Here is a 12,702-nt window from a genome sequence, read left to right on the forward strand (position 1 = left end):
CAGTAATTGTAGTTTGAAATGCATTTGGTATGGACAATGGTAATTAGAGATGGGGAAAGAGAGAGGGAACAGACACAAGGAACTACAGATTATAAGCTAATTGAAAAGCAAGATAAACCACAGGCTAAAGAAGGAGAGTCAAGCTAGGAATAAAACAATGAATAAGGCTTGCTACCTGCCTTTAAGGAGCCCACAGTTCACAAGATGTTCCTAGTCTAGTGACCTGTCTTGTAAGATTTAGAGTTAATTAGAAGGAGAAGTGCCACATACATGTCTTGGTATAATGGGACTGACAACAGCAGGGGCAGAAGCTATGATATCATCAAGATGATATAAAGTTCCTGGTAAGACTTTGCCGGCCTACTGCAAAGAGGAAATTAGGATGATGCATAAATATCAGTAGATTTTTGCTTAGCTAAGTGGTTTGGGTGAAGATTTTATAATAGCCAGGGATATCCCCACATAGTTTTTCTGTCTGGTATATTATAACACTAAGAAGTTATGAAGTTGCATATTTACAATCTAGTCAAAGGTTTTGGAACAGATAAGTGATGTGTGGCATATCCAGTCACAGAAATCGAGGCTGTCACCTGTTTATATTAACGTTAGAGCTTGGGAATGAAGAAAGAAGAATGGCCAAGTACAATCCAAAATACTAGGCTGAATTCTCCAAAAGTGTCAGTTATTTAGCATTGAGAGAGAAAGAAAGTGATTCAAGAGATAGGATCCTCAAATGAAATACAGTCTGGATCTTGTAATCAAAAATATAGAAATACCATAAAGGACATGATCAAAACCCATATGAACTACAAATATGGACTACAGGTTAGTTATAAGTGTTGTGTCGATGCTGAATTTTTAAGCCATGTTGTGATTTGGCTAGAGAATATCCCTATATGTAGGATTACACACTAAATTATCAATATTAAGGGATAAAAGGGATGATGCCTACAACATATACCAAAATGTTTCAGAAAAGATAGTTGTGTGTGTGTGTGTGTGTGTGTGTGTGTGTGTTTGTGTTTGGAAAGTCTGTGTAGAGATAATGAAACAGAGATAAACAGAAAAAGACCTAGACATAGAGGTAAGCATATGTGGTAAACTTAATAATTGGTTGTGCAAATTTTATGTAAATGAGTTTCTTTGGAAATATTTTTAAGAAGAGAGGACTATAAATGGCACTGGAACACCAATATTAGAAGAACTAATGAATAACATAAGCAAAGCGTTACCAGGAACGTTATATCATCTTGATGGCATAGCTTCTGTCCCTGCTCTTGTCAGTCCTGTTATACTAAGACATGTATCTGGCACTTCTCTTTCCAATCAACTCTAAATCTGACAAGCCAGGCTTCTAGACTGGGATTATCTTTTGTGAACTGTTCACTCCTCAAAAACAGGCAGCAAGCCTTATTCATATGTATCTATATACCACCCAAAGGGTCCTTAGGTGGCAGTTACTATTTGAATTGAGGGCAAATGAAACTCTTCATCTCAATCTCAGTTTCCCTCTCTCCTTTTCTTTCACCATCTCTTTCTTTCCTTTCCTCCTTCTCCTCCTCCTTTTCCTTCCCATGCAATGCTTACTTCTCTTTCTTTATTCTAAGCCCCAGCCATTCAAGGGCCAAATAGGACATCAAGCCAAAGTAACAATCAATTGCTCAAGGCCTCCTGGTCTGTGAGGAGACCCAGAATGATGTCTGGAATGAGACTTCCAGGACAAAGATTCCAGTCTCTGCCAGTAGAGTAGGAGTATTGGGTATTTCTTTAGACCCCAGAAAAGTAAAAGGGGCCACTTCTATGACATTCCTGTTTTAATATTTGTGCCTTGTCCATTCCCACTCCCCACCATACCAAAGAGAAGGGGCAAAACAATGCACCTATAATGTGTTTGGGATTTCACTCTTCACCTTTTCCTTTCTTCCCCGACTGAAGAACACAGAACCCCTTGCCCCTCTGGTTAGCCAAAGCCATTGGATCTGCTCGTGTTACTCAGTTGGATATTTGGGGCTGGCAACATAGAGGCCCCCACATGGGACTTGGATCTTAGGCCTTCCTTACTAGTCTGTTTGGTTTTCTGGGCTCTTGCTCATACAGGATATATTCTTTCTCTTTTTTTTCCTCTTTCCTCATCACTCCCCTACACCACTTGGCCTAAGGCACCCTTACTCACCTCTCAGGTTTCCAGAAAAACATTCTCTTCTGAAAGATGTCAATGATCCTCCCAGGGGTTAGAAAATGTGCCAATATATGCTTTTTTAATACCCTCGTTTTTTTTACTTTTAACACTGCTGCGCTGTTGAGATTGATTTGTAGTTTTCTGAATATCTCAGTAGACTGTATATTCCTGGAGGATAAGGTTTCTTCATTGTAGCACTGATGTCTACCGTAATATCTGTTACATACCAGGTACTTAATATTAGTCAAACATACAATATTTATAACTGATTTTTGTACTCATGTGCCTGACGCTGTTAAGTAACATGTATTAATCCTCACACTACCCTCTGGGTTGTACACTATTACTCCAAGTTTCCAGACGAATTGAGGTTAAATTACTCACCCAAAGTGCCAGTGCCAAGGTCTCCTTTCATACACATGAAAGGAGAGACCAATAAACAAGAATGTGATATGTTTAGGCTGTTTCTAAATCTTAAACTTACTTTCCACAATTGTTTACTCAGCATCACTATGCACTTGCCGCTCAAAATAGAAATTAGTGTCTGGAAAACGAGACAGGCAGCCAAATTGAGAAGGTCCATTTTATTCCAGGGGCCTCATTGAAATGTGAATTAAATCTGGGAAGGTAAGAAGATGCTCTCTATAAAAGTTGTGCTGATTCACTAATTTGAAGGTCAAAACACCCAAAGGACTTATATGTACAATTTCAGAATTATTATTGTTTTTATTTTTCTACTATTACAACCATACAAAAATCTAATAATTAAGAAATTTTTAAAGTCCTACAAATAAATATTAAGAACCAATAAATACTAGTGAGATATAACAAATCTACTACAGCCAAATGTAGCACATACTTCTTTAAGAAACCACTGTTTGCATAATATTCTCCATAGATTTCTTTAAGGTAATAGTTATATTGTACCCAAAATGGAAAAGATATTATAAAAGACTTGGAAAGAAACATGTAAATTTTAAAAAGCTGAAGTGTGCAAAACTCAACTAGAGATCACTTTGCCCAGTATGATTCTTCAGATGTGTTATTTTATGGAGAGGGTCCCTGGCAACTGATACTGTGAGGTTCCATGGGAATAAGTGCATTTTTACATTCTTTTTCCAAATAAGCAATTTTGGGGATTAAAACGATGCAAAAGAGGATTACTAGGATAACCTAGAAGATGAATACATGTTAGAATTCAAAGCAAAAATCTCACCTTTTCTTCTCAGACATGAAACACATATTAGATAAAATAAAAATCACAGGTAAAGTAGAATATAGATCACACATCTGGGTTCAAAACTGGTACAATAGAGTAGTTTAATACTAAAGTTTTAATAATAGCCATAATAATGAAATATTATTGACAGTAAAGACATTTATCACATAGATCGAAGAGAGGAATTGAGTCATTTTAAAAAATTGAATTTTATATGTTCACTATTTGAAAAGTTGAAATATTTACTTTTTATACTTCTTGAAGAAAACCCTGTCCTTACTTTCAGGAAGTTATGAGCAATTAGAAATACTCATTATAAGTGAATTGGGATCTGATTCTGTTGTTTTAAAGTTCTTTTCTTTTCTTTTAAGACAAGAGTCTTACTCTGTCACCCAGGCAGGCTGGAGTGCAGTGGTGCAATCTCAGCTCACTGCAACTTCTATCTCCAAGGTTCAAGCGATTCTTCTGCCTCAGCCTCACAAGTAGCTGGGATTACAGGCATACAGCGCCAAGCCTGGGTAATTTTTTCATTTTTAATAGATACGAGGTTTCACCAGGTTGACCAGGCTAGTCTTAAAATCCTGGCCTCTTTGATCCACCCACCTTGCCCTCCCAAATTGCTGGGATTATAGGCATGAGCCACCGTGCCCAGCTATCTTTTAAAGTTTTTAAAATTACTAATTATGCATTTGTGATGCCAAGCCAAATTATATTTGATATTCTAAAGTGTAAATATTACACTCACTTTTAGAGATCAGTAAACTGATGTTGAAAGAGTATCAGCAACATGCCAAAGTCACATAGCGTAATAAGCAAAAAAGGGACCAGAATCTAGATAACCCCTTCTTGCTGCCTTCTGGGATGTCAAGTATTGCATCAAGTGCTATCATTATATACTTGCTCTATAAATATTAATTAAATAGCAAGAAGAATCATTTTATTATTACAACAGGGCTAATGAGTCTTCAGCCTTTATTCTAAATTATATGGGTAACTAAAACCTTCCAAGTATTCTATTCAATGAGCTGGGTTTTCCTATGTCAAAACCATTCTACAAAGAAAGTAGAGATTTAGAGAATCTATTTTAGCACACTGTAATTACACAGGACTCACTGAAAGAAGTTTACTTTTTAAAAGAAAATAAAAAAACTGAAGTCACTGTCTGCAGAAATAAAATTCATTTCTCCATGTCTCAGTCTCTTCACTCAGATATATACCATATTATTCACAATGATATGAAGTCAATGAAGTGAGATGAGTTTTAAAGCATTCTGAACAAACAAAAGACACTCTATAAACACAAAGTGGTGGTGGCCATATTGCATTGGTGGGATACCCAAGTGAGGGGAGGAGTTCACACTGGACTGTGCCAAGAGACAGCAGTTCAGCAAAGCATCATCTAATGACCACCAAGGGCTATCAAGCTCCACCTCACAACCAATTACACTAAGGCTGAAGCAACTCATTCCAGCTCCACAAAAAAAACAAAATAAAAATTGCTCAGGCATAGACAGTCAAACTCTGGGATATAATGAGTGGGCATGAGAAGTGTTGATAACTGCTACAGCAGGGTCACTGTGGATGGTAGATACAGACATGTGGCACAGAGAGAAACTCCCCATTGAAAGGTGCTATGGTTTTAATGTGTTCCCCAAAGTTCATGTGTTCAAAACAATTCCCAATGCAACTGTGTTGAGAGGTAGGACTTTTAAGAGGTAATTAGGCTATGAGGGTTTCACCCTCATGAATGAATTAATTCTGTTATCACAAGAATGGGTTTTGTATAAAAAAAGGAACTTGTCTCCCACCCCTGACATTTTCTTTGCCCTTCCACCTTGGGATGATGCACCTAGAAGACCTTTGCCAGATGCTGGGTCTTGAATTGAACTTGATATTGAACTTCTCAGACTCCAGTACTGTAAGAAATGTCTTTCCTTTATAAGCTACCCAGTTTGCAGTATTCTGCCATAACAGCACAAAAGAGAACAACACACAATGATTCTCCACCATCAATTAGCCTCAGAAATAAACAATACATTTGAAGCATAAATCTGATTCTATTCCCTCAAGAAGCCCAAGGGGTAACCCAAAAGGCGTGAATGAAAGCAGCAGGTAAATGGGAAAGGGAGCAGGCCACTATAATTTTGGTAACTCAGACACAGTTAGCAGAGACAAATTTCAGAGCACCTCTATTGAACAGGCATGACAGATTTCCATCACACTGAAATAGTTTGCTACAGTTATGACCAATTAGGTAGAGCTGAAAGGATACATATGTTGGCTTCTGAATGAGGCTCAATTTCAAATTCTGATCCTGCAACCTCATGTATTAGGAGTTTAATTAGTTATTTCATTGCTGTATCTTTCACTTTCTTCACTAATAAAGAGGGACTAATAATGCTACACTGTGAGTTAATCCTCATTTAATAATGAGATAATGCATACAAAGTGAACAGAATACAGAACCACCATTTTAAAAAATTCATTTTACTTAGAAGAATGGTTTCAAAGACATACAGTCATGTGTCATTTAATGACAGGAATATGTATCATTAGTCAATTTCATCATTGTGTGAATATCATAAAGCATAATACTTACACAAACCTGGATGGACCAGCCTGGTATACACCTAAGCTATATGGGATAGTATATTGCTCCCAGGCTACAAACCTTTATAGAATACTGTATACTAAATACTATAGATAATTATAATGCAGTGGTATTTGTATATCTAAACATACCTACAAAGAAAAAAGGTACAGTAAACATATGGTATAAAATATTTTTAAAATGGTAAACCTATATAGGACACTTAGCACAAATGGAGGCTGCAGGACTGGAAGTTGCTCCAGGTAAGCCAGTGGTGAGCAGTGAGTGAATACGGAGGCCTGGGGCATTACTGTACACTACGGTGGACTTCAGAAACATTGAACACTTAGGTTACACTAAATTTATTTTAAAAGATTTTCTTTCTTCAATAATAAATTTATCTCAGCTTATTGTAACTTTTTATTTTATAAATATTTAAAAATTTTTAACTTTTTGATTCTTATAACACTAAGCTAAAAACACACATTGTACAGCTTAACAAAAATATTTTCTTTCTTTATATTCTTATTCTATAATTTTCTGTTTTTAATTTTTTTTCTATTTAAACTTATTTTTGTTAAAAACTAAGACATAAATACATATTTTAGCTTAGGCCACATAGGGTCAAGATCATGAACGTCACGTTCTTCCACCTCCACATCTTGTCCCACTGGAAGGTCTTCAGGAACAATAACATGCATAGAGCTATCATCTCCCACAGGAACAATGACATCTATTGAAATATCTCCTGAAGGACTTGCCTGATGCTGTCTTGTGGTTAACTTTTTTTTTTTTTTTGAGATGTTCTTACTCTGTGGCCCACATTGGAATGCAGTGGTGTGATCTCAGCTCACTGCAACCTCCGCCTCACAAGTTCAAGCAATTCTCGTACCTTAGCCTCCCAAGTTGCTGGGACTTCATGCATGCGCCATTATGCCCAGCTAATGCTTGTATTTTTATAGAGATAGGTTTTTGCCATGTTGGCCAGGCTGGTCTCAAACTCCTGGCCTGAAGTGATCTGCCCGCCTCAGCCTTCCAAAGTGCTGTAAAACTACCCTGAGCCATAACACCCAGCCTGCAGTTAACTTTTAAAAAAATTTTAAGTAGAAGGACTACACTAAAACAATAATAAAAATTATACTACAGTAATTATTAGGCAATAAGAATTTTTCATCTCCATCATAATCATGTCACCTCCTTCAAACATGTGGTTAGACATTGACTAAAATGTTATGTGGCACATGACTGAATACTGAAGCCAATAACCTATATTGTTTCCAAAGCTGAATGCTCATTTTGCTTCTGATATGCCATAAATTTTAATGAAATGCATGGTGGTAGGAACAGACAAAATATGCCTGACCTATTTTCTACAAGACAATAAGTGCTTTTATTTCTCTCTCTCTCTCTCTCTCTCTCTCTCTCTCTCTCTGTGTGTGTGTGTGTGTGTGTGTGTGTGTGTGTGTGTGTGTGTACATATGCATGGGGGAAGGCTGAAAAGGGAGAGATGATGAAGAAGAAGAGGACGCAAGGGAGGAGGTGGAGAGAAGAAGAGGGAAGACAAAGGAAACTGGAAACTCAGGGGTGTTGGAAAATTTTCACTCCTTGCATGGCCATAGAGGATTCCTGAGTCTTACAAGCAGGAAAGCTTGGTAGAGAAAAGGGAAAAGGATACATGAATGATGACCCAACTATATGCAATGGAAAGTCACTCCATATGCTTTTTGTTGATTCCCTCTTGGTTAGTTATACACTAACCCCTCCAGCTTCTATTAAAAAGTAAAGCTTTATAAAGGCATTCAAAATGAATTTCTTTGAGCTAGATGTTTGTCGATATCATACAAGAAGGGAGAAAAGGAAACAAGAGAAAAATCTCTAAGGTTTTCTTTAGAGGGTTGCAAATCATTGAATTATGAGTTACACAGATATTTTACAAGCTTGGCCTAGATACAGTATAGTAATCTATAAATGCTATTTAAGTGATTTATGACACAACTGTTCTAACACATTAACAATAGCAGGAAATGTATTTAATTTATTCTCAGGTATGCACATTTACATTATTCACAACAAGCCATTTATAGGGAAACTTGTGACCCATAAACTAATGTGAATGCATCTCTAGTGAGTTTTGAACAGTTATAACTGTCTAATAAACTCTCATATGCTAACTTACTGTACAAGCCAATGTAAATGTTTTCCAGTTATTCTGTAAGCCCTTTATTCTATGAATTAGTGAGCAGTTTGAAACACACACTAGAATCTGTACACTGGGTCCTAAATGATAAATAATCTGAATGATAATGAACCTACTTTACTTAATAAATTTTGCTAGAGCATGAAAAAGAAAATCATTTTTTACTCCTGATTCTATATTCTAGATTTATCAGATGTAGCAGTGTGATCTATCTCAAGGATCTGAGGATTTCTTAGCATATTGGCTACTTCTGGAAAATGTACCATCCTGCAGACTGCTGTGTCACTGGTCTAGTTTCCTCTCTTCATCAGGACAAAAATGATGTTCTGGAATTTGTTAGATTTTTATTAAAAATATTCACCTGCACAGCATGGAGAGTGGAGTGAAGAGGAAAGAGAAAAAAGAAAAATGGGGAAATAGGGGGACAGGCGAAGGAATGAGATAGAGTGAGGGAGTGAGAGAAGTCAGAGATAAGAAGAGAGCCTCAAGCTCAACTGTTGAGGGCTTTCATATATTCTTTCATTTATTTATCTTAGGAACTCTTTGAGAAATATTCACTAACCATACTATAGATATGAAAAGTGAGGGCTATATCTCCAATATAGATAGTGTAATTATAATTTTAATAATCTTTTATCAATAAACAGTGTGGACCCAATTCAAAATCATTAAATGATAACCACCAAAATTGGATACCTTTTTCAGGTGTTCTCTCAGAAAACTACAGTGCACAGTGCATTGCCCTTTTACAAATTTGGACAGCTGAATTTTACAAATGAAATTATGTGTTTGAAACATAATACACTTCATTGATTTTGTGTCTTTTGCTCTTGGAGATGCTTTCAGTTGTCCTGACTATACGTTCTCTGTAGTTTGACCATCTTAGCGATGGACACAGCTTATCATTATGCAAGCACTTTGCAGTACTAGAGGACCATTCTTCCCATGATTCCAGGTAAATTTTATTATAGTGATATCTGCAAACAATAGCATCCTTTAAAAAAAAGGGTTTTTGTTTTGATATTGTTGTTTTTCTTTTGCTCCAACTTTTCAACAATACCCCATGGTTTTGATTACTATAGTTTTAACTGTTGTGTTTTGATTGTTGTAGTAAATATACAAGTCAGGTACTGTCAGTCCTCTGACTTTGATTTGTTTCTACAATATCAAGTTGGCTCTTCTGAGTCTTTTGACTCTGCATACATTTTAGATTCAACTTGTTGATATTTAGAAAACATCTTACTGAGATTTTATTTTCTTGTTTCATTTTTTAAATTATACTTTTAGTTCAGGGGTAAGTGTGCAGAACATTCAGGTTTGTTACATAGGTATACATATACTTGCCATAGTGGTTTGCTATGTCCTTCACCCTGTAATCTACATTAGGCATTTCTCCTAATGCTATCTCTTCTCTCTCTCTCTCTTTTTTTTTTTTAACATAGGAATGTCTTATCTAACCTGAAGTCATAAAATGTTTCTCCTGTGGTTTATTGTAGATGTCTTATTGTTTTAGCTTTTACATCTAAGTCTGGTTCATTTTAAGTCAATTTTTGTGTACAGTATGAGAAAGTGGGGCTTAGGTTCCTTTTCTTTATTTTTTATTTTTGCATATAGATATCCAATTATCCTAGGCCAATGTGTTGAAAAGACCATCCCATTGAATTGCCTTGGGGCCTTTATGGAAAAATTATTGAGCATTATTAATATATGAGTTTCTTTTTTTTTTTAAAGAAGAAAAGAAGGAGAAAAAAAGAAGTGAAGGAGAGGAAGAAAGAGGAAGAAAAAGAGGGAGAGAGAACAGGAATATTGCTTTATTCTAAAAATGGGTATTAATAATGGCTGATCAATATTTTGTGTATTTAAAGTAGAGAGTGTATATTTTGTGTATTTAAAATGGAGAGCTCTATAAATATTTATTAAGTTTACTTGTTCCAGATATGAGTTCAAGTCCTGGTTGTCCTCATCAATTTTCTGTCTTGTTGAGTCTAAATCTCCTTATGATTCTTATGTATCTAGGTGTTAGGATCATTAGCTCTTACTGTTGCATTGATCCTTTTACCACTATATCTTTGTTGCTTTAAAATCTATTTTATCAGATGCGAAAATTGCAACTCCTGTTTTTTATTTATTTATTTATTTATTTATTTATTTATTTATTTATTTATGCTCTCCATTTGGTTGGTAAATCTTTCTCCATCCCTTTGTTTTGAGTCTTTGTGTATCTTTGGATGTGAAATGGGTCTGGATGTAGCATACCGTTAGGTTTTGGCTGTATCGTTTGATTGGGGGATTTAGTCAACTTAAATTTAGGGTTACTGCCATTTGATGTTAACTGGCTATTTTATCCATTCGTTGATGTAAATTCTTCTTTATGTTGATGCTCTTTACTTTTTGGTCTATTTTTAGAAAGGCTAATACTGGTTGTTCCTTTCTATGTATAATGCTTCTTTCAGAAGCTCTTGCAAAGCAGGCTTGGTGGTAATAAAATCTCTGAGTACTTGCTTGTTCATAAAAGATTTTATTTTTCCTTCAATTGTGAAGCTTAGTTTGGCAGGATATGAAATTCTAGGCTGAAAGTTCTTTTCTTTAAGGATGTTGAATATTGGCCCCCACTCTCTTCTGGCTTGTAGGTTTCTGCTGAGAGATCTGCTGTAAGTCTAACAGGCTTCCCTTTGTGGGTAACCTGACCTTTCTCTCTGGCTGTCCTTAGTATTTTCTCCTTCATTTCAACCCTGGTGAATCTGATGATTATTTGCCTTGGGGTTGCTCTTCTTGAAGAATATCTTTGTGGTGTTCTCCGTATTACCTGGGGTTGAATATTGTGCTGCTTTGCTAGATTGGGAAAGTTTTCCTGAATAATATCCTGAAGAGTATTTTCCAGCTTGGATTCATTCTCTCCATCACATTCAGGCACACCTATCAAACGTAAATTAGGTCTTTTCACATAGTCCCATATTTTTTGGAGACTTTGCTCATTTCTTTTTATCCTTTTTTCTCTATTCTTGTCTTCTCATTTTATTTCATTAAGTTGATCTTCGACCTCTGATATCCTTTCTTCTGCTTGATCAATTCAGCTATTCAAACTTGTGCATATTTTGCTAAGTTCTCGTGTTGTGTTTTTCAACTCCGTTAGTTCATTTATATTCCTCTCTATATTGTCTATTCTTGTTAGCATTTTGTCAAACCTTTTTTCAACGTTCTTAGTTTCTTTACATTGGGTTAGAACAAGTTCTTTTAACTCCAGAAGTTTCTTATCATCCACCTTCGGGAGCCTACTTCTGTTAATGGAACACAGTCCTTTTCCATCAGGTCTTGTTCCATTGCTGATGAGGAACTGTAATTCCCTGTACAGGAAGAAGGGTTCTGATTTCGGGTATTCTCAGCCTTTTTAGGCTGGTTTCTTCCCTTTGTTATAAATTTATCCATCTGTCGTTTTTTATAATTACCGCCTTTCTAATTAGGTTTCTGAGTGGATGTCCAGTTTATTGATTCCCAGTGCTGGAATCCGAACAACCCACTCTGCCGGCCAAAACAACAGCGATAAGACTGATGGTGCTCTTCTGCCTGGGAATCTCCATTCTGGCTTTCTTCTTGAGTCTATAATAAGCGGCTCTGCCTTCCCAGAGCTCCAAACATTGGTCATAAGGGGAACCAGTCCCGTTTACTCTTCACGAAGAGCTGCTGCGCTGAGGCACTGGCAAAACCACTGCTCCAGCCACAAGAGTCGCGCTGATGACCCGTGGGCCTCCTCCACTGGGAATCTTCTGGTCTGTGAGCAACGAAAATTTGTCTGAAAGTGTGGCATCCTCTCGTTCTCTGCGCTTTCACTGGGAGCCACAATCCTGAGCTGTTAGCAATCAGCCATCTTGGATCCTCTCTCATGCTATCCCTTCTCTATCCTCCCACTCCCTGCTTTCCCTCCCCTTTCTCCCCTTCCCCTGACAGGCCCCAGTATGCGATGTTCCCCTCCCTGTGTTCATGTGTTCTCATCATTTAACACCCTCTTATGAGTGAGAACATGTGGTGTTTGGTTTTCTGTTCTTGTCACTTTGCTGAGAATGATGGTTTCCAGCTTCATCCATGTCCCTGCAAAGGACGTGAACTCATCCTTTTTTTTTTGAGAAACAGTCTCACTCTGTCACCTGGCTGGAATACACTGGTGCAATGTCAGCTCACTGCAACCTCTGCCTCCTGGATTCGAGTAATTTTCTGGCTCAGCCTCCCAAGTAGCTGGGACTACAAGCATATGTCAACATGCCCAGCTAACTTCTGTATTTTTAGTAGAGACAGGGTATCACCATGTCGGCCAGGCTGGAACTCATCCTTTTTTATGGCTACATAGTATTTTATGTTGTATCTGTTCCACATTTTCTTTATCCAGACTATTATTGATGGGTATTTGGGTTGGTTCCAAGTCTTTACTATTGTGAACAGTGCCACAATAAACACACGTGTGCAAGTGTCTTTATAATAGAAGGATTTATGATCCTAGAGTATATACCCAGTAATGGGATTGC

At 36.9% G+C, this 12,702-nt stretch overlaps 1 protein-coding gene across 5 annotated transcripts in view; it reads right to left on the reverse strand.

Moving 5' to 3' along the window:
* The window catches only part of THSD7B (thrombospondin type 1 domain containing 7B), an 873,835-nt gene that overhangs the window by 70,927 nt on the left and 790,206 nt on the right, over positions 1 to 12,702 (reverse strand). The window lies entirely within an intron of this gene.

The sequence above is a fragment of the Callithrix jacchus genome, chromosome 6, assembly GCF_049354715.1.
Source record: "Callithrix jacchus isolate 240 chromosome 6, calJac240_pri, whole genome shotgun sequence".
NCBI lineage: Eukaryota > Metazoa > Chordata > Mammalia > Primates > Cebidae > Callithrix > Callithrix jacchus.